General features: G+C 43.3%; 1 protein-coding gene across 18 annotated transcripts in view; it reads left to right on the top strand.

Annotated features, from left to right (window-relative positions):
* ATXN1 (ataxin 1) overlaps window positions 1-26042 on the top strand; it is a 202444-nt gene that overhangs the window by 96989 nt on the left and 79413 nt on the right. The window contains exon 1 of one of the 18 annotated variants that reach the window (XM_060277961.1): window positions 1443-24278. The exons of the other annotated variants lie outside the window; for them this stretch is intronic. The gene's annotated coding sequence lies outside the window, so the exon portion shown is untranslated. Of the gene's footprint in view, window positions 1-1442; window positions 24279-26042 lie in introns of those variants that run through there. 18 annotated transcript variants of the gene reach the window in all.

Here is a 26042-nt window from a genome sequence, read left to right as displayed (position 1 = left end):
CCTGCGCTGCGGCCGCCTCTCAGTCAAGGCGGCTGAGTAAAGCGCGGGAAACGGGGGGGGGGTTCTCTTTGGAAGCTCTTACCTCGAGCTTAGAAAAGGGCTTCCAGCAGCAGTAGCAGCAACAGCAGTGAGAGGTTTTGCGAGTCGCTTCGCTGCACGGCGGTGGCAGCGCTCGCAGCTCTCCTTCCCCCTCTCTCTGCGGTGCCGGCCGGGCGACCTTCCTCCTCCTCAGAGCAGCCGCCGCCACCACCAGACGCCAGGACTGGCCGGGGTGGCTCGCGGTGCGCCTGGCTCTGGTTGGTAACGACTGGCCAGGAGCACGACGCGGTGCGCCTGGCGCCTGGCTCTGGAAGGGCGCCGCAGGAGCGCGACGCGAAAGCCCGCTTCTCTTGAGCCAGCCTCGCGGACGGCTCAAGAGAAGCAGACCTTCGTGCTCCTGCGACGCCTCTCCACAGGAGCGCTACGGCGAAGGTGGAGAGACGTCGCAGGAGCGCGACGCGAAAGCCCGCTTCTCTTGAGCCGGCCTCGCGGAGGGCTCAAGAGAAGCGGACCTTCGTGCTCCTGCGACGCCTCTCCACAGGAGCGCTACGGCGAAGGTGGAGAGACGTCGCAGGAGCGCGACGCGAAAGCCCGCTTCTCTTGAGCCGGCCTCGCGGAGGGCTCAAGAGAAGCGGACCTTCGTGCTCCTGCGACGCCTCTCCACAGGAGCGCTACGGCGAAGGTGGAGAGACGTCACAGGAGCACGACGCGAAAGCCCGCTTCTCTTGAGCCGGCCTCGCGGAGGGCTCAAGAGAAGCGGACCTTCGTGCTCCTGCGACGTCTCTCCACCTTCGCCGTAGCGCTCCTGTGGAGAAGCGTCGCAGGAACGTGACAGCGAAGGCCCGCTTCTCTTGAGCCGGCCTCGCGGAGGGCTCAAGAGAAGCGGACCTTCGCGCTCCTGCGACGCCTCTCCACAGGAGCGCGACGCCGAAGGTGGAGAGACGTCGCAGGAGCACGACGGTGAAGGCCCGGCCTCGCGGAGGGGTCAAGAGAAGCGAGGCCGGGCCTTCACCATTGCGCCCCTGCGGAGTGGAGAGGCTCGGGGTTGAGAGAGCCGCCATTGCCGCCGCCACTCCAACCAGAGCCAGGCGCACCGCGAGCCACCCCGGCCAGTCCTGGCGTCTGGTGGTGGCGGCGGCTGCTCTGAGGAGGAGGAAGGTCGCCCGGCCGGCACCGCAGAGAGAGGGGGAAGGAGAGCTGCGAGCGCTGCCACCGCCGTGCAGCGAAACTACTCGCAAAACCTCTCACTGCTGTTGCTGCTACTGCTGCTGGAAGCCCTTTTCTAAGCGCGAGGTAAGAGCTTCCAAAGAGAAACCCCCCCCCCCCCGGGTTCCCGCGCTTTACTCAGCCGCCTTGACTGAGAGGCGGCTGCAGCGCAGGGCACTCGCATCGGGGAAAGGCTCCTTTCTGTGCAGTTTGCCTCCGTGAAGGCATCGGAGCACTTCCGTGGCTGCGTCCCAGTCGCGGACGCTCCGATGCCTCCATGGAGGCCTTCATGGGCCTCGGAAACCTCGGGTTACTTACTTCCGGGTTTCGATGGTTCGTAAACCGAAAGTTCGTAACCCGAGGTGTTCGTAAACCGAGGTACCACTGTATGTGAAAGTTTTGATAGTGAGTTTAGAAACTTGTATGAGTTGAAATGCAGAATTATGTGGAACTTATTTTCTACTATTTAATTCTTTTAATAACGTTTATCACCACAGTTTAAAACCTTCATTATTTTGACAGTGAACCTAGAGAACTTTTTAAGATCAATGGGATAGCTCAGGGGTTGGCAAGGTTTTACCTGCCTGGGGTGGTCAAGTCCCGCAGAGATCTCTTCGTGGGCCGGATCGCGTGCAATTTCTGGTGTCTAGGCATGCGCAGATGCAATTTCCGGCACCGTAGAAGCGAGGCGCAGTGCCGGTTTAGCACAGCTCGGGGGCGGCTCGGTTTGGGGGCGGCTTGTGGGCCGGTCAATCTGCCCCTGTGTACTGCTTGCGGCCCATGGGCCGCAGGTTGCTGACCTCTGGGATAGCTGGAAATGAAGTACAGTGGTACCTCTACTTACGAATTTAATGCATTCCGAACACACATTTGTAAGTCGAAAAAAATTGTAAGTCGAATCCCATAGGAATGCATTGGGAGGAAAGAATTGTAAGTAGAAGCAACCCTATCTAAAAATTCGTAAGTAGAAAAAATCCTATCTAAACCACATCCAAGATGGCGGACGGAGCTCCATTCGTAAGTAGAAACATTCGTAAGTAGAGTTATTCGTAAGTAGAAATACCACTGTATCTTGGGTGCCTAGTGCTGTGGGTTGTATCCAGTTCAGCACATGGAGAAATCTACAGGACTTCCCCTTTCTCTACTCTCCCCATGCAACCTCAGTCTGCTCTCAAGGGTGCACAGGGGGTAGAGGGTGTGTGTGTGTGTGTGTGTATGTGTGTGTGTGTGTGTGTGTGTGTAACTCTATATATTGTCCACTGTAATGGAAAATTGTGCTAGCATTTTCCATTTTCAGTGAATCTGTTGCTGTGATCCTTACCTCAACGTATCTTTGCATAGTGAAATACTGAACTGAATATTTCTCAGCTCAACGGAAGAAACAGTTCTTTATTCCTCTTGGGTGCCAGTTGCTCAATTTGCAACTGGGTGGCGGACCAAAATAACTGCATAAGGGATTCTTTTGTGGTTAGCTCTCTGAAATTAAGTGGTCTTGACTAATTGTGAAAAATCAGAAATTCCTGAATATGAAACGATTGTAATTGGAGTTAGAGACACTCCTACTTTTGCTTATAGCTTTCAGTTGCAACTTAGAATATTACAGGACAACTATCACTAGATTACAGATGGGACTTATTGTCTGTTGACACATTATTTTGTTGCTTTTGAAATTATTGCAGGGTTCTGTTGTGGATTCTTGTTCCAGTCTCATTGCAGTGTTGGAATTTATCATTATGAAATGTTTTGATGGGCCTTTTGAAATGTTCATTTTATGTTTGTTTATATTTTGCTGATTATGTTTTGAATGGAATCGTTAAAGAATTGGGTAGTGCATAGGCACAAGGCAGGCAGGCTAGAAATCTCTAAATATATAAATGTTGTGCTGGAATGTTATATGTACGCCTTGTACTGTATGTATTGTGGTGGTTCTCCACAGGTAGCCAACGCAGTGCCCCCCCCCCCGATGTTTTAATATTACAACTCCCCATCAGCCCCAGCCAGGACAGCCACTGGTAAGAGATTATGGGAGTTGTAGGCCAAAAGTTATGCAGGGCATCATGTTGATTTTTCCCTCTTGTGCACTGTTACTGTGAGCTGCTCTAAGGCACCATTTAACATGGAAATGGAGAGTACAAGTAAACTGATGATGTTAAAATTAGCAGCTAAGGCTGTAATCCTACATATAATTACTAGACAGCAATCAATCAGTACTGTGATTGTTATCCTAGTAGCATTCCAAATAAGAAGCCCTGTAGGTGGGGAGGGTTTCTTTGAGGTGTACTTCTTACAGCCAGGCATAGGTTGTCTGAACAGTCAATTGGAGTCCTTGCAAATGCAGAAACCACAAACAGCTGTACTTTCCACCTTAGAAAATGACTTCCTGAGCTTGAAGGAAGTGCCTGATGCAAATGAGAGAAGTGAAAGAGTTGGAGAAGAGTCCCAATGTAGTATGCAAAGTGCTGCTGTCCTTCTGGGGATAGAATTGGCAGACTTAGTAAACCTAATGAAGTTCTAATGAAATTGTATTTTATCGCTGTAATTGAGAAGAGGCAACGGGGGCATATGCACTTTGATTTCAGATTATTCCAAGAGCTCTGCACACTGCTGTAAAATACTGTCCCCCCCCAAAAAAAAGTATTAAGCAAGTAGCATATACATCACACCGGACAGGACAAATTATACTAGTTTTTTTTGGGGGGGGAGGGAGAAGTGGGATTCAGGAAGAGATGAAGTGAAACTCCCTGATAGCCTGTTTCTGCTTCTGTCTACCTTGCCATCAGTGTTCAGAATTCACCAGGCGCGCTTTGCTACTGGCGCAGGTCCAATTGCAACTCCAATTGTCAAGATTTCTGGATGCCATGCTAGTGACCACGGTTAAAAAAATCCATGGCTTAGTCCATAGTCAATACCATTTCTACTGTGTGTGTTTCTCCTTCTTGCATACTGAGACAAGTGGATTGTTGTAAGAGCAAGCTACAATCAAGCAATGTAGTTGAGATCATAGAATCATAGAATTGTGTTGTTGGAAGCAGTGCTAGTTTTCTAGAAGAAGAGGTGCTGGAACTCACCATAAGCCCCTCCCTCATTCTCTTAGGAGCCGGGTGGCGCTGTGGGTTAAACCACAGAGCCTAGGGCTTGCCGATCAGAAGGTCGGCGGTTCGAATCCCTGCAACGGGGTGAGCTCCCATTGCTCGGTCCCAGCTCCTGCCAACCTAGCAGTTCCAAAGCACATCATAGTGCAAGTAGAGAAATAGGGACCGCTCCGGCGGGAAGGTAAATGCCGTTTCCGTGCGCTGCTCTGGTTTGCCAGATGCAGCTTTGTCATGCTGGCCACATGACCCGGAAGCTGTCTGCGGACAAATGCCGGCTCCCTCGGCCTATAGAGCGAGATGAGCGCCGCAACCCCAGAGTCGGATACGACTGGACCTGATGGTCAAGGGCCCCTTTACATTTACCATTCTCTTAGAGGTATTCTCTGATTCCTGTGTGTTACCCCTGGGAAAAAACTGTGGTTGGAAGGGTTAAGGACCTGAGTGGCATCTAGTCCGACCCCCTGGCGAAGAGGCAACTGCAACCCGGGTTTAAGATAAGCTATACTGTATAAGCCTATATAGCTTACATATCTTCCCATTGCATGTGGGCAGGCAAACAAAATAAAATATTATGGGTTATAGCAGGCTTCCTCAACCTCGGCCCTCCAGATGTTTTTTGGCCTACAACTACCATGATCCCTAGCTAGCAGGACCAGTGGTCAGGGATGATGGGAATTGTAGTCTCAAAACATCTGGCGGGCCAAGGTTGAGGAAGCCTGGGTTATAGTAACTTTGGCTAACTTACAATACCAAGTCAGCCCAAGTTACTAGCCTGTAACATTTTATTTTGTGTGCCCTCCCTCATATGGGAAGGCAGGGGGATGTGGAGCTATATTTCTTAGACATTCTTTATCTAATCACTGGGAAGAAATTCATACTTGCAGCAAGAGACTTGGAGAATGCCTATTTACAAGTCTTATCTGATGGTCTTAACATTTTTTACTTTTGTTTTTAGTAATCTTTCTTTATATCTTGTACAAAAATTAGAAAGAGAATTGATCCAAGTGTCCTGAATTTCTCTAATATAAATAATGCAGCAACCATGGAAAACTAAGTTAATGGAATATGAGTGTGTGTATGTCAGTAGTCATTATACATGTATATTAATTGAGGAAATTTCAAATTTACAGCAGATCTTCACCAAGTAGTAAGAGTGACTCAGTTGGCTTAGGGCCCTCGTATTTATGGGGCTGCCTGGTATGTCCCGCAGAGGACCTTACGGTCCATGAATAACCATAGGTTAGAGGTCCCTGGCCCTAAGGAAGTCAGACTATCCTCCACCAGGGCCAGGGCCTTTTTAGCCTGGCCTTTAATTTGAACTCAGCCTGAGCTTTTATTTCCCTTCTCCCCCCCACTTTTATGAAGATTACCCACTCAGGGACCCCATAGCTAATTCTTCCCTGGCCTCCTCGCTGGCCCAAGTAGGACTAATTTTGCCAGCTAGCCCTGGTGACTATCTAATGTTTATTGGATGGATTTCCCCCAAATTGATTTTTGAACTTATTGTTGTTCATGCTTTTATACTGTATTTTATGCTGCTTTTATGTTGTATATTACAATTAAGTGTTTTAAATTTGTTGTTAGCTGCCCTGAGCCCGGGTTTCTGAACCGGGAAAGGTGGGGTATAAATATTATTATTGTTATTATTATCATTATCATTATTATTACTGCAGTTTACCATCATTACTAACCCAGTAGCCTCAGTCAACAATCTTTCAAATGAAGACCAGAAAAATCAGTGGGAAAAATTAAAAAGGCTAAAGGCTATTAATGCCAGATGGCCCATGTTTTCTTTCCAGTGGGAAAGCCCTTAATATTTTCCAGGTTGTTGTTTTTTAATTCCTTGGGGTTTGGGGCATTCTGTATGTAAGGCTTTGAATCCAAGAGCTCACACATGGAATGATTTCATTGGGTGCACATTGCGAAACCAAAATGGGTAATTCATCAAGGCTGCTAGAAAACAATCCTCTAAACTGGATCTGCTTAGGAATCTATGCTCTGTTTACAAGATCAACAAGGCCCGCCTTTCCCTAATCTGGAATGAACATCACAGTGCTAAAAGTTTGAAGTGGGTGAAGTTTAAGAGAGCATAGTTTTCCCGTCTTCATTTGGGAAGCACAATATGACAGACTGAGGTTCTCTACTTCAAAGCATCCAAGTCTAAACATTGTTTGGTGGGATACAGTACTAGTTACTTCTTCCGTGGAAGTGCGCATGTAAAGAGGTGCGGCCTGAATGCTTTTAAGTCAAGGTCAACATCTGGAGTCGGTTATGGTATTTACTAGGTAATAATAAACCACTAAGCTGGCTGTTTCTGTAAATGTTCTTCTAGTACAAAAGTTGGTGATTTTGCAACGTAGTAAAGCTACCTTCTTGTTAACTTGTACTGTTTTAAATTGTGTGTGTGTGGGGGGTGATTTAAAGGTATACTCAGAATCATATCTCTATCTGTGATGTTCATATTTCACCCTTCATCCATTCAGGGAAGTATACACGTGTTTTTCCTATTTTTTCTTTTATCCTCACAGTAAAGCTGTGAGGTAAATTGGACTGGAAGAGAGAAAGAGACACACACACAGAGAGAGAGAGAGACATAGAGACCAGTGGCATAACATGGGTGGGGCCACGGGGCACTTGTCCTGAGTGCAAAATTCTTAGGGGCGCAAAATTACAAAAGAAAAAAAGGAAGTAGTAATAAAAAATAAAAAATAGTGCACCCTCCCTCTCACACAGAAAATCTCCCAGTGTTTGCGTGGGCAGACTGAGGAGTGGATTTGGGCAATGTTCGGTTGCCAGGGTGCCCTGCATGGGTTTTGCATGTTCAGACCTTTAACCCCCCCCTTAAATAAATTCCGACAAAACTCAAATTTTGGTTTGGTTTTTGGCAGAATTTAGGCCACAACTTTATTGATTACAGCAAGTGAATGGTTGCATAGGCTCTGGTTCGACTAGCTCCCTGCACCAGCATAGGTCAGCCTAGGGTGAACACCCGGATAGGCGGAAAGCCGGGAACAGGCTATGTCCACCACCCAGATGTCCCCTTGGACTCAGGCATGGGCACAACCCCCTCACAGGGTTGACCAAACCCTGGATTCCTTTAACGGAATACCCTTAACATAGGGATGGTGAGAGTGTTCCCCCATCCCTAGCACCTGAACCAGAGCCTACCCGCAACCTTACAAGTTGTGACGATTTGCTACACGGCAGGCGAAACCCAAGTGGCATCAGCCAAGTGGGGAAAATTCCTGCCATGTCCCTGTCCCAACGACAGACGACACACGACGGCATAGAAAGGTCAAGCGCGCAAGCCCTAAAAGTAGGGAGAGGTGGGTGGGTGTTCCGATGCAAGTGCTTAAAGAGGAAGCTCTGGGTCACGTGCATGGGCATATATAGGTCCCTTGATCCATTTAGCTTGCGTCCCATTGGCCTGATTAAACCCTGCATCAAGGGACCTACCAATTGGGTGTTGTGGCTATCCAATCATACCCACCCACAACACAGGGTTTCATTGCCAGGTCTCACCGCAACACGTGCCCGATTTAGAAACATACTCGCTCCCGACCAATCCGCTGTCTCACTCTCCACTGTGCTCAATGCTCACAGGGCACCACAACTGCCACTCAGGTAGGTTGCCAAGCTATTGCCCATTTGTTCCAGCCTATCAGCTTCAGGGGTTGGCAAACCACACTACGCCAGTGATAGAGACTGACCTAAGATCACCCAGTGAGCTTCATGGCTGAGCAAGGATTTGAAACTGGGACTCCACCATCCAGCTCTAGCATTCCATCTACACTGACTCGGAATCTCTGCTTGGAATTCTTCTTTGGACACGTGACTAAGCTCTTCCTTGCTCCTGTACTACATGGCACTCAACATAAGAGTGCAAGACCCTGTTAGTTCAGTCTTAGTCTCTGCCACACAGCGTGGCTCTGTTCCCTCTGATGAAACTCTTTAGGGTGTCGTCTTGGTACTTTTAGCTACTGCCTCCTCTGCATTTGGACCAGCGACGTAAAAATCACTATGTATTTATTTTGCTCTTTTCTTGAAAATAGGCAGCTAGTGCTGAGAGGCACTTGTGCCTGGAAGGGGGAAGGGGGCTCTCACAATAGGATTCTGTCCGTAAGTATAAACAATATCAGAAAGGTAGAACCATCTTATTGCTAATCCACAACACCATATATGAATGAGGATTTGTGCATTTACTAATTTAGAGTCTGCAGCAGTGGGTAAAACAGCATCAATTTTTAGCGACACTGCGGAACATTTTGCCAAAATACCCTAGTGTAGACAAGGCCACGCATATTTGCAACATGTACTGTTCACAGAAGACAGATTGATGTTAATTAGGAGTGGGTGGCATGTGAGTTTAAAAATAAAATTCCTTTCTACAGTGTTTTACTCTTAAAAATAGAGTGCATGATGTGGTGATTAGTATATGTGTGTGTGGAGAAGTCTGTGTGCCTTTTAAATTTTGTGATGGCATCAGGAATTTGCATTTACTTGTTTAATAATATAAAGTAGTGCAAAAACTCATTGGCACATATTTCAGGTCTCTGCTTCTTTGGAACATATTAACTCTCAGATTGCTTCTGGCCCCAATTTATAGTTCTGGCACATCACTTTATAGGTATAAGTTAACCTAAAAACTCTGAACAGCTTGGGATCAGGTTTCCTGAAATATCATCTCCATGCCTACTTGAACCTTAAGATCCTCTTTTGAGGCCCTGCTCCATGTGCCTTCACCCAGTGGTGCGGAGAGTGGCTACCACTGAGAGTGCTTTTCTGGTGGTGGCACACTGGCTGTGGAATAACGTCCCTTGACAGGCTCACTTAACGCTTTTCTGTGGTCTTTTCAGCAGTATAGAATTATAGAATTGGACAGGACCCCAAGGATCATCTATTTCAACCCCCTGCAATTCAGGAATCTCAACTAAAGCATCCATGACAGATGAGCATCCAACCTCTGCTTAAAGTGGAGACCTTTTTTTTAATTCACCCAGTTTTTAAAACTGTGTTCAAATTTATTTTAGACTGTTGTGACCTAGTGTAGGTTCACTCAAGCTGTACACTGCATATGTTGTCTTTGTTGCAAGAAAAATTGATATTTTTTGCAATCTATCATTTATTGATGATTGTATCAAAAATGGGGAATCTGTGGCCCTACAGAACTTTCTGGACTACAGATTCCATCATCCCTGACAGATGTTCTGATTGGGACTGATGGAAGCTGTTGTCCACCTGTATCTGGAGGCCACAGATTCCATATGTCAATGATAATGATTATATGTATATATAGTATTTAAAGGATTGTCTTATTAGCTGCCCAGAGAACATTTTTTTGTTGGGCAGCTACATACATTTACATAAATAGCTATATAAATAATAAAGTATGGGCCAGATTCAACTAACCTATTACACTATCAGAAGCCATCACAAGGACTCCCACTAGCTGAATGATTAACACAAGGACTCCCTCCCTCTCCATTTCCTGCACCTATCCCAAATCTGCTCTGTAAGGTCAGGAGAACCCCTAGAACAGAATGTGGGTGGAAGAGGAAGGAGATGGCTTCCTCTGGCAAGCAGAAATGCTTGTGCTGACAGAAGAATCATAATAGTGCAATCTTGAATTCCACCCTTAGTATACTTTGGCTAAGAGAGAGAATTCATGAGATTCCAATAGGTGTCAAGAAAGCTCTTCTGGCTGCATCCTGTATACCTAACTTGGAGTAGGTCCAGTTCAGTAGTGGGACTTACTTTTGAGTAGACATAAATAGGACTGCGCTGTCAGAGTCTTTGCTTCTAAAAGTTTAGGTCTACTATTATAAGAAATGAGAGATTGTTTTGCAAATTCTAGCTAACAGGTAAAATTAGCTAATGAGAGAGATTAACTGTAGCTGAATTTCATTTTTACTGTTCCTGAAAAATAAGATGCAGTTTAAATCTGTGATCCTTAATCTACTGAGTTAAGGACAAAAATGAACAAGCTGGTGCTTTTACAGTTGAAACACATGCTATTCCTTATGACAAGGATCTTCATGTCCAGTATTCCTTCTGCTATTCTTTGGGAGTTATGGTGGAAACAGATGTTATTGATCCGTAGTAGCTGGTGCAGTATGGCACAATGGATTGGCTCTGCTGGTTTGTCTCTTTGCCATCACCCAGCCCCACCCAGATAAACTTCAGTGATAGCAGAGCAGTTCAACCCCACCACACAAGCTGCTACTGTAATTGATTATTTTGGCAAATTAATGCAATTGCTTTATCAACATACAGTAATTAATGTTTTTAATGGCTAATGTTCAAAATCAGACCTGATTAATGTATCTGTTAGTAACTGGTGCATATTATTTAAAATGTAATTTTAAAATTATTTTTATATATAAAGCCTTTATTTAGAAAATTTCTGGACGGCTTAACATTCAAAAAAATCTAAGCTGCGTACAACATACCAAAAAAATAAATAAACATGGTACAAAATTGTAAAACATCATAAAAAACATAACTAATAAAAAACAATGACAGAAGTGCAAAGTTATGGAGCTAAAAAAAACAACCTTAGGTATTGGGAAAGGCTTAGGCAAAAAAAAACATTTTCAGGAGGCATAACTGATGGCAACTTGCTAATTGAGTGGTAGAGGGATCCAGACAACAAGGGCAATCAGAGAAAATGCTTGCTTGCCTTACAGCAACCTGTAGGGTTCAGTACCACCAGAAGTGTTTCTCCTATGGCCCAAGTAGTTGAGCAGCCTTCCAAGTAAGGTGGTGCCGAGACAAAACTTCGAACCTGGTGGCTGAACAGCAGCCAAGGCAGTTCCTCAGCACAGACGTAATACTGCATGTGCTCATCCAGGTTTTACACTCAATGAACTGGCTGCAGTGTTCTGCACCTGGCTGCAGCTTTTGAATATTCAGAATGCTTTGCATACATTATCTTGTTGCAATTCTACAACTGACATAAACAATTATTGCCCCAAGGGGCTGAGATTTAGAGGGAGAGTAGCTGCCATTCACGCATCTTGGTAAGCCATAAACCATGGTTTAGTGTGCACATGCCAATGTGCACTACTTTCTGCTAGTTCTGAGGAGAAACCAACCATGATCCCAGGCATAGCATTTTGTCCATTTCATCCAGAACAGGAATCATAGTTTGTTTCAGTCCAGATCCTTTAAAAAGACTAATATACTTCACCGTATTATCTGCAGATGCAATGCACCAGCAACAAACAACAAAGACTGGGGGAGGGGATTATCTTTCCTAGAGCAATCCAGAAATACTGTATATTTTTATTTTAGAATTATGGGAGATGACTTGGGCTGGCAACAAGATATGTCTAGAATTTTTGAAATGGCTTGTTTGTAGTGTTTACAGTAATTTAATCAAAAGTCTATTCATCGAAGATGCAATTGAACTTTCCTTTGTTTTTATTTGGAGTTATCAATTGCAAAGGAAAACCTTTCCTCTTGTCCTGTGTTGGAAAAACTATGCCCTTGAATTATTTACTTGTTTACAATAAGCAAAACCTGTTGAAGAAGAGCTAGTAAAGTTTCAATATGAAACTGGGTAAAAAAGTGCAATTATACAGACTACTGCATAGAGGCAATATCTGCATTCAGACATAATGCTAAGTTTTAACCACAGTTAATAAGGCAGGTTCACAGAGGCCATAGCAAACTGTTGGTCATTTTGCCTGATGTTAGTGTGTCGTCTCCCTAACACATCTGTAAATGCCTAGCGAAAACCTCCTCCTAACTCCACCCTGCGGCTACACTAAGGGGAAGTGTGTTGGGCTCACACAGGCTTGTTCTTGTAACTAAACCAGGGTTTGTGTCTGAATGATGTTAGTGGCTGGAAAAGGAAAAAAAATATGGGTGGAGGCTGCTATTTCCTAGGAGGCAGCATGGAGCAATATAGTTCTGTCTTGCTTTCCAATCATAGGTTGTTACTGCTACTGTACCATTGCAACTAAAACAGATCCATAGGTTCACGGTGTAAATAGCTAAATCATGCTAAAATGCTGATTTGATGTGGGGGCAGGACAAAAGAAACAGAGGATGTGTCTTTCTAAATCATAGAATCGTAGAACTGTAGAGTTGGAAGCAACCCCGAAGGTCATCTAGTAAACTCCATGCATTGCAGGAATCTCAACACGTGAACTCCCATCCAATTTGAAACCATACCGGACTGTGCTTAGCTTTGCAAAGGTGCTAGCAATTTTAAATGTGATTTTCATTTTTATATTGGTCGTTGTACCACTTACCTTGCAAAATGCAAACAGACTGTGAGTCGAGCAACAGAGGAGACACATTTGCAAGGCTAATTTATAAGCTGTCAGAGTATAGGAAAGACATTGTTAAAGCACACATTTTGCTTGGCCTGTAAATCATCCTGCTTCATCTCATTTGTCCTGTTTTATTCTAAAGTGTACTTAAAAAGAGACTCTCTCTAGTCTAGTGTATTCCTTTCCCATTCTTTCTCATGACAGTATTTCCTTACCCAGAATTGTCAACACACTGTAGTCAATTTATTGACACTTGCGTTTTGTGACCAATGTTCTTAATGAAAATTCTAACATTCTTGTGAAGCTGTTCTAGTTTTCTTCAGTACAGCTTGTTGCCTTCCCTAAGCGCTTAGGAGCATCTGTCATGGTCCGTCCTTATTCACGACATCTGATTCCTTCTCATAATGAAGCTGAGTTCTGCTTAGGAGTTGGCACAAATAGCTTAGTTTCAGGCTTGTATTGAGGGTACAGGATTTAGTTAAGTTATCCAGGCTTAATTACTTTGAATCAAGATTTGAACACACTGGCCCTGGCTTTAAATTAAAACCGCAATTTCCTTCTCATAAAATCGGCTGCTGTCACAAACACTTAATTTATTTTATTTTTAATCGGGTGAAATTTTACATCTGATCCTTCTCGTCAGTTTGTCAACATTTGGTAACTATGCATCTATAACTATTTCATTTTCAACGAAGAGGCTTGTGGTGCCACATTTCTGATGACATGTACTACAGCCTCTACTTCATCGTATGAATGAAGCGTTATCTTGAGTTGCAGGTATACATACATGGTTGGGCGGGAGGATTGTAAAAAGTGAAGTCAGAGAAAAATGAAAGTGAAGTTGGAGGGGGAAGTGAAATGCATAGAACTACAGGCAGTGATAGTTACATTCTTAACAGTGGTAATTCATGAAACAGTTTTTGATACACGCATAAGCAGAGCCTTGCTGGATCAACCTGAAATCTCATTTGGCCAACATCCTCTTCCCACAGTGGCCAATCAGATGCCTTTGTGAAGCCTAGTAAAGCATGTAGTCATCCTTCCTAGAAGCCATTGATAACCTTATCGTCCATGAAATACAAATATCCATGTTGTCACTGACATCCTGGCATCCTTGCCTAGTGTAGCCCCAAAGTCCATTCCCCTCAGGCATTCCTTTTTCCTCACAGGGCACCCAAATGAGCCTATATATTGGGTCTCTTCAGCTTACCCTTGTCCTGTATTGCTCACCTTCAGTATCCTTACAGACTTTTTGCCAGTCTTCCACTAACGAGTTTCTCCACTTCAGAATCCTAGCAGCCAAAAACAAGCATGTTTATCTTTCTGTGTCATAAAGTGAGCTGCAATAGCTTAACGTATTAAAATCTGGCACCAAATTTACTGGTTTGGTCATAATAGTTGGAATATGATGTTTCTTGCATAACTATGATCAGTACAGGTGCCTTTAACTCTGATGGAAATAGCCAGAAGCTAAGGTTTTCAAGGCCAAATTTACGCAGTCTGCTCCATTGATGTACATGCAGGAGTATAGCACATAGATCAAATTAACACAGCTGTTAAAAATCTGACTACATAGCAGGCCCTCCCACTATGGGGCATACACTAAGTAAACCTTAGTTGACTTCAACTCACTTTTCCTTATTACTTGGCATGCTTTGTGTCTGAAAGTGGCTCTGATGCTCAGCTATAATAAATTTGGTCTGATACTATACCATGAGTCATAGTTCCAACAAATCTCCTTTATCTTTACAGGCAGGGAATTCTCAAGAATTGTTGCTGATATGTCACTGGTTTAGGTGACATAGTGAAGCCATAGTTATTTGAGTGCTTTGGGTACATGGCCCAATTTTTAAATTCTAAACACATTGAAGCAAGGACCAATTCAAACTGACTAGTGACAGTGTGTAAAGCTATGATCCCAAGCCCTCACTGACATAAGAGACACCCAAACCTGTTCAGGATGGGCTTATAACATAATTGATGTGGACAGATAAAACAGTCCTTCTGTTCTGACTTTGGTATGCATTTTACTCACTTTTTTCCAATCATGAATAACCCATGAAATACCCTGAACAGGTATTGGTTATATGAAAAGTATGATTCTATGAAATCTATTTATATATTCATTTTTAAAGCCATTCCCCCCCCCCCTTTGCAACATGAGCTTTGCTGCCTCGCAGATACTTAATTTATCTCACTTGTCTCAGAAATACTTGGCACCCTCAAAAATGTAAAAGCTAATTCTTGGCCTGAATACTTCATTAGCAACATGAAAATCACCTTTTTTGTTCAAAGCCTAAGATAAAGTGCTTTCTGAATGAATCCTGCTTCTCATTAATTTGAGCCTTAGGAAGCAGAATAAAGACGTGCAAATAAGAGCTCTTTCAAATAACTCATAATTACATGTGCACAAAAACGCATTGACTAACTTTGAACATGCTTTATAGCTCACATGGGGTGCTCCTTATTCAAGAATAGAACTGGAGATAAGTTCACCTTTAGTGACAGTTGAAATATTCTGGGACTGGTTCTTCTGAAATAGTTGCAAATCAGCAACACTAAGGATTTTGAAAGAAGAGAGAAATATATGGACAGTTTTGTAGAAAGCTCCTAGATAGTTCAGTGTGGGTGATGGTTAGCATTCATTCCTGCGATGGTCAACTTACAAGCATATCATAGGATAGAGTTAAAGCTGTCTTTCATATTCCAGTTGCACATAAGTGATGGAGTTTGTACACATATCATTTTTATGAACATGGTGAATGCTGAATGATAGTTTGTGGACTGAATCTACTCTGTTCTGAAAGGGATGCTTCAGTAAGCTCTTACCTCTTCGATAAGAGTAAAGCTGTAAATCTGGGGATTCTAACAAGACCTCAGGTACTACAAAGAATTGTCTGGAGCAGGAGTCCCCAAACTAAGGCCCAGGGGCCGGATGCGGCCCAATCGTCTTCTAAATCCGGCCCCTGGATGGTCCAGGAATCTGCACGTTTTTACATGAGTAGAATGTAAATATTAAAATATATTAAAATATATTAAAATTGATTATAAAATAAACTTTCAATCGTCAAAATGTTAGTTACAATAAAATAAACCATAATCAGATGTGAGAAACATTTCCAATGCATTTGGATAGTAAGAGTGATATAACCAGCAAGCTAGTACATGGCGGTGTTAATAAATAAAGTGCATAGCACTTCTTTCACAGAGGTTAAAAATTAAAGTGCACTCAGTTCCTAGCAGCTCGATCATATACTGTAGTTACAAAATCATCTCCCTGCAAGGGCAAGGAGCTACTCCTTTTGTCAACAATAAATAGATGGTTTGAATCACCACCTTCAATCTGGCCTCTCACTCCAGACTCCCATTAACACCATTGAATAACCACAGAAACTCGGTGTATATATGAAGCTAACCCACCTCACACAAAGAAGTCCCACCCAACAGCTTTCCCTTTTCTGGCTCTTACCAAAGTTGTTTGTATTCTGTGATTTTGGTTATTGGAATCAGAATTATGATTATAAGTTTTCTGGAGTCAGGGTGTGAGAAATAGATTTCACTAGCAGCTGACCCTGCACTATTTGCTCTGAAATGCATTGGGAATAGGTATAGATGCTGCATCATCTTCGTTGCATTGCTTTGAAGTGGAGCCATATTTGTGTGGCGATATCCCAATGCCTCCCCGAGAAATAAAACACTAGACACATTGCATAAGGTTAATGGGCATAGAAGGCCACAACTTTATTGATTACGGATGTAGAGGGGTATTGGCCTAGGCATTGGATCTAACCGACTATATCCGACTCCAGCCCGCTCTGCTGGCAGTCTGTGAAAGGTTAACCACCGTTGGATGAGTCCTGTGATGCACATCAACTAGGAGCTCATCCTGGGGCCACCGCTAGGGGCGTGCCCTCTGGCCCTCACCTACCACGGCTTCGGACTTGGCAACGCCCCCGGACTCCTTAAGGGAGTATCTTTCCACATTTTGGGGGAGGTGATGGCAGCAACCTCCCCCCACACCTGTACCTTTATGAGATAATCCAATGCCTACCACCAAAACGCAAGTTGTGACGAGTAGCTACAAGGTAGGCGAAAACCACAAGGCCTGAGCCAATTTGCCAAGTGGGAAAAATTCCTACCAGGCCTGCCTGGCTTTGATAAACCTGAAGGTGTGAGCAAGCAAGTAGATCGTCAAAAAGCATAATAGCCATCTCTAGTCATTATTGAGGACAGATCTTATATGCAACTAGAACATGTGATACAGACCTTCTAGGACTTTACCACTTTAGATTGCAGGTAGGGCAATCATATATCTGAATGTTCTTTGTAAAAGGTTTTCCTCCTATGAAAAACTAACAATGTCAAGTCAAACCATTTCAACTTTACCTTCTTCCTGTCTTGTTAGCCTTTCATGTGCCTGTGGTATATTACCACAGGGAAATGGTGAAAGAAGCGATTCTCCACTTGAAGATGTGCAGCAATCGGGAGAGACTGCAGTGTGTGTGCAATTTCTGCACCTTTATAATGGGCCTGAGTAGCTGAAGGGAGAAAAGTAAGATACACCACTAAGGTGTGATGAACAGGTTATTGTGGAGGTGGGTTGAAGAAAGCTGTGGTTGGGGTTAAGAAGCTGCAAGCTTCATTGTGGAGTGGGAGGAGAATCTGACACCATAGGGAAATGTTTAAAGAATCAAAAGCTTGATCTTTTAGACCCTATCATCTGTGAGAATGTTGGCTGGGTAATGCTAAACTGGCTTCAAACATTTTGTCAAAGGAGAACTTGATTCCTAAGGCCACAGCCCTCAAGAATCTTACTTTAAATTATCTGTTAAGTGGTTTGAAGAAAACTACCTAAGAGACTGAGTAAGCATGGGATTACTCACAGAAGCACACTGATAAATCCTACTAATCACTGACCATTCATTACAGTCATGGCAGGTTTGTTTGCATACCAGCCCAGCAGGTAGACCCAGCAGTGTTATGTTATATTGCAGTATAAATGTTAATGCAGTAAGGCAAGGGAACAATTTTCATGTTCCACAATTCTTTAAAAAAGTTATAATACTGACTAGAGCTCCTGAGACAGGAACTACAGATGGAATGCTGCAGAATTCTCGCACCCATCTAAATAAATCTGGTGTAAGGTTGAGTCCTGTTAATATTCTTAAATAACTCTCATTATCCCTGGGATCATTAAGCATGCCCATAAGCAATTCTTCCTGAGCGAACTGCATTCTGTTTTATATTTATGCCTGTTTATTCACAAATGGCAAAATAATTTTTACCTTGTTGTAAAATACCTCTTTTTGAAAAAGAAATGGATTATTTGTGAGCCACATATGTTGCTTTTTGTAAATGCAGTGCTTACGTTTTTAATGCACTCTTATAATATGAATATGTGAATAGTAAGCACAGACCACTATTATTGATCAGTGATGTAATTGTCCTACAGATGGATAGAGGGGAATGATGTAATCTTTATCAAGTTACTGAAGACCTTGACCTTGAGAGAGATCAGATGACTGAACATCATGCCCAATCGCTAGAAACAAAACAAGCATCTTAAAAGCTAAAGTGCCCTTATACTGATAACAGTTAATAGAAGAATGAATTTCAGGCAATTCAATCAGCATTCAAAATACACGTTTCATACTGAGTAAGATAGCATTTGGATTGTTGGGAAGAACCAGTATTTTATCTTCTTTAGTTTATTTTTTTTAATGTTCTACATCACATGCACAAAATCCCATAACTTCAGAACTCATTACCATTGCTAGTTTTCATATTTAATCACAGATTGGAATATCTGTTTCACCATGGGCAGTGATGATCTGCCCTTAGATGTACCCTTCAAGGCAACAATCCTAAATTGCTTTAGGGTAAAGTTACCAGACTTGCAACATGTGTACATACACTAAACTGATTTTGAGCTTTGAGATGCTGAAAAACTACCTTGTGCACACAAACACACCAAAAGAATTTGGTCCTTTTTTGTGTTAAAAATCTTCCCGCTGGAGCAGCAGTATAGTTAAAGTATGATAAGAGAGGTAAGGATTTCGTTTTAAGGCAGGCAGTATCTATCACCAAAAGGAGACATATCAATACTGTGAAAGAAATAACACAGTTATATTGTCTTTCCAACATGCACTGGTAAAGGAGTGAATCATGAAAATCGTAATTCTACCTAGTAGGCTTATAATAAGGGTGCCACTGATAGTGTACCACCTGTAACAGAGGCATAGGGAGTGAGGGGGTACCACACTGTGGGGGGCAGCAATTACTGCAGGGCTTGCAGCATGCCTGACCCATGCATCTCTCCCGGGAGTGATGGGGTGGCTTGGGCGCCTGCATGCTCTGCGCTGCCCAAAACGTTTCTTCCTGCCACCTCTTTCACAGGCTGCTGCCCTACAGCTGAGGGGGAGGCGGTGGGCGGACTGCCTGCAGGCTCTGTGTTGCCCAAAACGGCAATGTGGTGCTTGCGTCTGCCCGCCTCTTCTCCCTTAGCCGCCCTACAACTGAGGGGAAGGTGATGGTGACGGCGACCCTCCATGCAGCGCACCCCTGCCCTGCGGGGCTCACCCCACCCCCCACCCCGGGTGCCCAAGCAGCTAGTTACACCGCTGACCAGTAATGCTCTGAAGCATTAATTATGGAAAGTAGGAACCCAGTTCCAGCACCTCTCAGATGGGCACCACTACTATTCTAAGAGAACGAGGAAGGGGCTTATGGTGAGTTCCGGTTCCTCTTTCTCTAGAAAAAATAGCACTGGGTTGGTTGTGTAACTGGTGCTGTAGCCTCGCTTCTTGAGTAGCATACAGTGGTGCCTCGCTAGATGAATTTAATTCGTTCCACGGGTCTTTTCTTATAACGAAAAATTCGTCTAGCGAATCCCATAGGAATGCATTGATTTTTTTTGGATTTTTTTTGCCCATAGGAACGCATTAATTGAATTTCAATGTATTCCTATGGGAAACCATGATTCGCTAGACGCATTTTTCATAAAACGAATTCGTCTAGCGAGGCAACCTCCGCTCGTTAAGCGGAAATTTTGTTAAGCAGGGCATTCATTAAGCGAGACACCACTGTAGAATTCTCCTATATGTAACAGTTACAGCTAACCACTGTAATTATTGGCAATGTATGTGGTACAGCAGGTATTAGCAATACTAATGGAAAACCAGCAGTGTTACAGCTGTTCTTTCAAATAAAAAGCATCCAATTAAACACATCACTGCAGATACTTTGCTTTTTGGTCGTGTGTCATTAGTATAACTGTTCCAGAGATCAGGAAACAAAAAACCAGGGATGAAGCTTAATGATATAACTTCCGCGATAACTTGTGCTTTTAATGATTAATCTGATAGCAAGATGGTTTTTGTTTTTGTTTTTAATTTGGATTTTATTTGGCATTTTGTTTGCTATTTCATCTAGTGGTGTACTGTTGACTTTTTGAAATGTAGCTATAACTCAATATTAAATTGTGAACCACTTGAAAATTCATACATGCTTTAAAGCAGGATATACATTACCCAAATAAGTATTTTTTTAAAAATACATACATTTGTACCTTGGTTCTTGAATGCCTTGGTACTCAGACGTTTTGGCCCCTGAACGCCGAAAACCTGGAAGTAAGTGTTCCAGTTTTCGAACATTTTTCGGAAGCCAAGCGTCCGATGCAGCTTCTGATTGAGTGCAGGAAGCTCCTGCAGCCAATTGGAAGCCACGCCTTGGTTTTTGAACAGTTTCAGGAGTCAAACCGACTCCCAGAACAGATTAAGTTTGAGAACCAAGGTGAAGCCATAGGGGTTCCATAAGTAAATACATTCCAAGACGGAATTTTGTTTTGTAATGGAAAACCTTAAAAAAGGATCCTGGAGAATATTCACTATCCTCCTCCTGCAGGTCACAAGATCAGATGTTATACAGATATATTTGAAAATAAAGTAGAGCATTCAAAAGAAGATATTCAGGCAGACATGGTGAGTAAATAGATGCATGGAATGTCTCTAGGCCTCTCAATAGAGGTTACAAATCATCCAGCTTTGATGAACAACGGTCAGAAGGTCTAGGACAACTTTTAAAGAGTTTTAACCTAGCAAAATAGACAATCCCTTCTAGATGAGTCCTCTGCACGCAAAATGTGGTAGATATGAGCTGTGTGTGGAGTCTCTGTGTGTTTGTGTGTGTCTGTGAGTCCATAGGGATGGTGCTAATTATCTGTTTGTTAAGAAGTGTGTTAGAGTGTGGGATTGCAAGTGCACCCTTCCCTCGGACATTAGGAACAGACAAATTCTGTTAAGCAGTGACCATCTGCTTGGTAGGAAAGAAGAGTCTTGCACCCTGCAGCTTCTGGCTCAAGACCCATTGGTAACTAAAGAGATATTGTGAGTTCTTGAATCTCTAATACAAATTGGCTCCTGGCCTAGCCAATCTTATGCTTGCCTCCTGGGCTTCTGTTTGTACAGTGCAGCTTCCATTCAGTCTTGTCACCTCATAAATATGTTTAAATGCCTCTAAAAAGAAATTTGGAAGCTCTGATCGTTTGAACAGGAATTTGAAAATTTTGTCTTCTATTTTGAATGGAAATGCATTTTGTACATAAATATAAAGGGAGTGGGCAGAATAATATCAAAGGTTTTTATCCCCTCAGAATGGTTTTGGAATGGCTTCTGAGAAATTGAAGTGATTAATGGGGTTTGTATTAATATTTTCACAAAAAGGTTCCTTCATTAAGTTTGGAATAAGCTCAACTTCTGCTAGGAGGAAAATGTAGCACATATATATTTGTATGCAACACAGATTTTTTTTTTGGTTAAAGTTCTTTCTCTCTCTGCTATTTCTAAAGGAAAAAAGTCATTTTAACAACGTTCCTCCATGTCATGTTCTGAACAGGTTGACGTGCAGATTTGAAAAAAGTGTCACAACCTATCAGTTCATTTCTTTGAGATCCATTAGCAGTCATGTTCTTTTATGTGAAGATGGGTAGTGCCATTGAGTTGAAACAAACATAAAAAACACCATAGTTACAGTATTTTAGAAAAGGCTGCCATGCTGGAATGAATCTCAACATCTACCATGTTTCTGCCATGCCGCTTTGCATGGTCATTTTTGCCACTGGTTGATGTCCATGGGATTCTGCTTGGGGACATGTGCCCCTGTGGTTGTGCGAAATTGCCAGGTGAACCAACAGTGCATGTTTGCCTTGCAGTGATTCCTATGACTACTCCAATAGTTTTGGTGGCCATGGAACTCACTGTAAAGTACTTCATGAAATACTGTACTTCTGGTTCACATGTGATCATGCACCCTGGGAGTGGGGAAATGTTGTAAGTGTCTATGTGAGTCAGTTTTAGAACCAGAAGGGGTTGGACACTAATGGTTTATCTAGAGCAGGGTTCCCCAAAGTTAAGTATCCAGCTGTTTTGGACTACAACTGTAGCTAACAGGACCAGTGGTTAGGGATGGTGGGAATTGTAGTCCAAAAACAGTGGTGTAGTAGAGTGCCTTCTTTCAGCTTCAAGCAGGTAGTCCAGCTGCAATTCTTCCTGGAAAGGGATAGTGTTGATTCAGAGGCCTATGGACTGGTAATTTCCCAATTAAATTATTGTAATATGTTGCATGCTGGCTCTGACCTTGAAGACAACTTGGAAGCTTCAATTAGTGCAAAGTGCGGCTGCTAGAATGTTAATTGATTCAACTGGGTGGAATTGTATTACATCAATTCTGAAAGTGTTACATTGGCTGCTTGTTCACTTCTGAGCTCTATTCAAAGTGCTGTTACTTACCTTTAAAGCCCTAAATAGTTTGGGGCCCTAACAATGATGGAATGCATCTACCTATATTAGTTTGCTCATGCCTTAAAGTCTTTGAAGGGGATTCTTCTCTGTGTCTCCTCATTAGGGATGTGCATTATGATGAGTTGCAGCAGAGGGCCTTTCTTGTGGTGACACACACCTCACCTGAAGGGTGTCTTCTCCTTAGCTTTTTTGACCCACATTGATGCTGCTGTTTGTTTTTCGCTGTGTGTTTTTCTTCTGATGTATATACAAGTTTAACCCATTCATAGCTGATTGCCAAAAATGGCCTTAACTCAGGAGTTCAATCACCAGACTTTCCCCCCTCCCAATTTTATATTTTTCTCAGGGGCATAAACTGTTCTGATCAGGTAAAGGTAAAGGGACCCCTGACCATTAGGTCCAGTCGCGGATGACTCTGGGGTTGCGGCACTCATCTTGCTTTACTGGCTGAGGGAGCCGGCGTACAGCTTCCGGGTTATGTGGCCAGCATGACTAAGCCGCTTCTGGCGAACCAGAGCAGTGCACGGAAACGCCGTTTACCTTCCCGCCGGAGCGGTACCTATTTATCTACTTGCACTTGACGTGCTTTCGAACTGCTAGGTGGGCAGGAGCTGGGATCGAGCAATGGGAGCTCACCCCATCGCAGGGATTCGAACCACTGACCTTCTGATCGGCAAGCCCTTGGCTCTGTGGTGTAACCCACAGCGCCAGCAATGCTAAAGCCTCATAAATACAGTTTCTGTTGTCTACATCAATTCATAGTTCTCAATATGGAACCTCTTGCAATAAACTATTGGTGGTAGAACATCTGATTTGCATGCAGAAAGTATCAGCTTCATCTCCATGTATAGTTGGGATCATTTCCTCTTTGTAATCCAGGAGAGCCACTGCCAGTCAACATGGATAATACGGACCAATGGTCTGACTTGGGGGAAGGGTGCTTCTTAAATCTCTACTAATCCTAAGAGCATGTATAAAGATAATAACCTTGCTTGCTACAACTACTTTTTGTAAGCCACCTTGAGAACTTGTTGAAGGGTGGGGCAGAAGTATATTGCATATAATAAACACGTCAGGCTGGCATCGTGCAACAGTTTGCTTGGCTACCAGCAGGTGGTGTTGCAACCTACATCCTTACAACAGACTGGGCTCTCAGCAGCGTTAGAGGGCGAGAAGGGGAGAACTGAAGGCAGAGGTGAGCAGGCGGGTGGCCCAGGCAAGCTGCAGAGGTTTGGTGAGGTCTAATGGGAAAGGGAAGTAGGTGGTGTTGGTGGTAGGTGGGTTAGGCAAGCAAAGTGAGCATGGGCACAGCCCTTAATCCATAATAAATATTTAGCATTGTGTATTATTAGCACTTTACTAAACTGCATGGGTCAAATAAGTCTGGCCTTGCTTCTAGGCTCATGACAACAGGCCAACCATCTGATCTTAATATGGGCTTTGTATGCATAAAGCAATCAACACTTTCTCATAATCTTCTTAAGCAGGGCATGACTGGTTCTTTTAAGCATACCCTCTCTATTTTCTGAATAATCTGTATAAACAATTCCTGTTTGTTCTGCATTAAAAGTTCTGTCAGTGTAGTATTAATTGGTATAATTTATGCTGTCTTTTATGTTCTTGTCAAAATAACTTAAAGCAGTGTTGAAGTTTGTGCAAATTGTCTTCCACCATTATTTATTAACCTTTATTGCTGCTTAACTTTGAAGTTGTGAACATAAGAACATTAGTCTGAAGAGCTGCTCTTAAAGTTCATCTAGTCCAGAGTTCTAGCAGCAGCCAACCAGGAGTCTCTGGACGCTGACAAGCAGGGCATGAATCCAGAAGCTGCTTTCTCCTGTTTGTCTCCAACATGGTATTTGGAGGTATGCTGCCTCTGAAAAAAGAGGTTCTATTTTGTTGTAGTGGCTAATAGCTGTTGATTGACCTATCCTCAGTTTGTGTAACCCAGGAATGGAGAATTTATGCCCTTCCCCAACCCAGATGTTGCTGGGTTGGAGCTCTCATTATCCCTGATCATTGGCCATGGTCAGTGTTCGAAACTCCCATTGTTCTAGGCGCATTTTGTGGCAGGGAAATTCATTAATGCAAGCAGTTTCTGAGCTCTGAGTGCAGTACTACGCCTAAGATTTCACATTAAAACTGCAGCTACTTTCTGAAGACTGGAGAAGAGGCCCTCTTGAGAATATAGGGGGTGGGTGGGTAGGGGAAGGAGTAGACCATGTGAAAAATGAATATAATATTTTAGCTGCAGTTCACTTATTTTCAGCTTTGCATTGTTATTTAAACAGTGCACCTAGAAATTCTGTTGTTGCTCCCATAAGGTGCCATTTAGCCCCTAGCTTTCATATCTCAGTTTCGAGCACTGGTCATGGTAACTGGGCTATTGGGTGTTAGGAGTCCTACTACACCTGGAGGACCACAGGTTCCCCACTCCTGTTCTAATATTTAAAATCATCTTCCCTAGTGGCCAAACACCACATCTTGGGACCATGATTTCCATAAGTAAATAAATAGTGAGAAGATGTGCTTCATTTAGATTATCTCGCACCTCCTGCCAATCCATTTAATTGAACATAACACCAATCTTGGCCCAACTGCACTGGCTATCAATTGGTTTCTGAGTTTAATTCAAAATGCAGGTTTTGACCTGTTGAAGCCTTATGCATCTCAGGACCCCGAGATTTCAAGGACCGCCTCTCCCCATATGAACCGACCTGGACTCAATGATTGTCATCTGAGGTCCTTTTCCATGTGAGATTCAGAGGGTGGCAACATGAGAATGGGCCTTACAATGGGCGACTCCTTGCTTATGGAATACTCTCCCTATGGAGGTTCACCTGGCATCCAGGTGTCATTTTAGGTGTTAGGTAAAAACCTCTCTTTTTACCCAAGCTTTTGCACTTAACTTGAAGTGTTTTTAAATATTTGTGGCCTCTCTTGGTGTGACAGGATCTGCTAAACCATGGGTAGGCAAACTAAGGCCTGGGGGCCAGATCTGGCTTAATCGCCTTCTAAATTCGGCCCGCGGACAGTCCGGGAATCAACATGTTTTTACATGAGTAGTATGTGTCCCTTTATTTAAAATGCATCTCTGGGTTATTTGTGGGGCATAGGAATTCGTTCCCCCCCAAAAAATATAGTCCGGCCCCCCACAAGGTTTCAGCCCCTTGCTGAAAAAGTTTTCTGACCCCTGTGCTAGACCATTCATACAGATGTGTTTGGTTTTAGTTTTTGTTGCCCGGGTTTATTGTAATTGCTTTTAGTATCTTTATTGTTTTTGTAGGTTGCTTTGTTATTTCCATGATTAAAGCAGCTAATAAATAATATCAGCAACAACATTCTATATTACATGAAGCAGGGAGAAAGCATGTCGGCTCCTGCCTTTTCCTTTTGTGAAAATTGCTGCCCTAAGTGAGCTACTTATGTAGTAGTGTAAAGTTAAGAGTGCTTAGTTTCTCCCATATTCCACATAATGGAGTAATGGAGTTTGATCATTGGCTTGAGTAGGGATAGATTTAAGAAGGCTGCAATGGCAAAAATTACAGGTGGGGAGAGAGCCACATTCTCAAGAGGATTCTCTTGCCCAAAGTCCTCTGTGAGAACACTTTCTCTCATCACCGGTGTGG

Source organism: Zootoca vivipara, chromosome 8 (assembly GCF_963506605.1).
Source record: "Zootoca vivipara chromosome 8, rZooViv1.1, whole genome shotgun sequence".
NCBI classification, from domain to species: Eukaryota; Metazoa; Chordata; class Lepidosauria; order Squamata; family Lacertidae; genus Zootoca; species Zootoca vivipara.
This window is presented reverse-complemented; position numbering and strand designations above follow the sequence as displayed.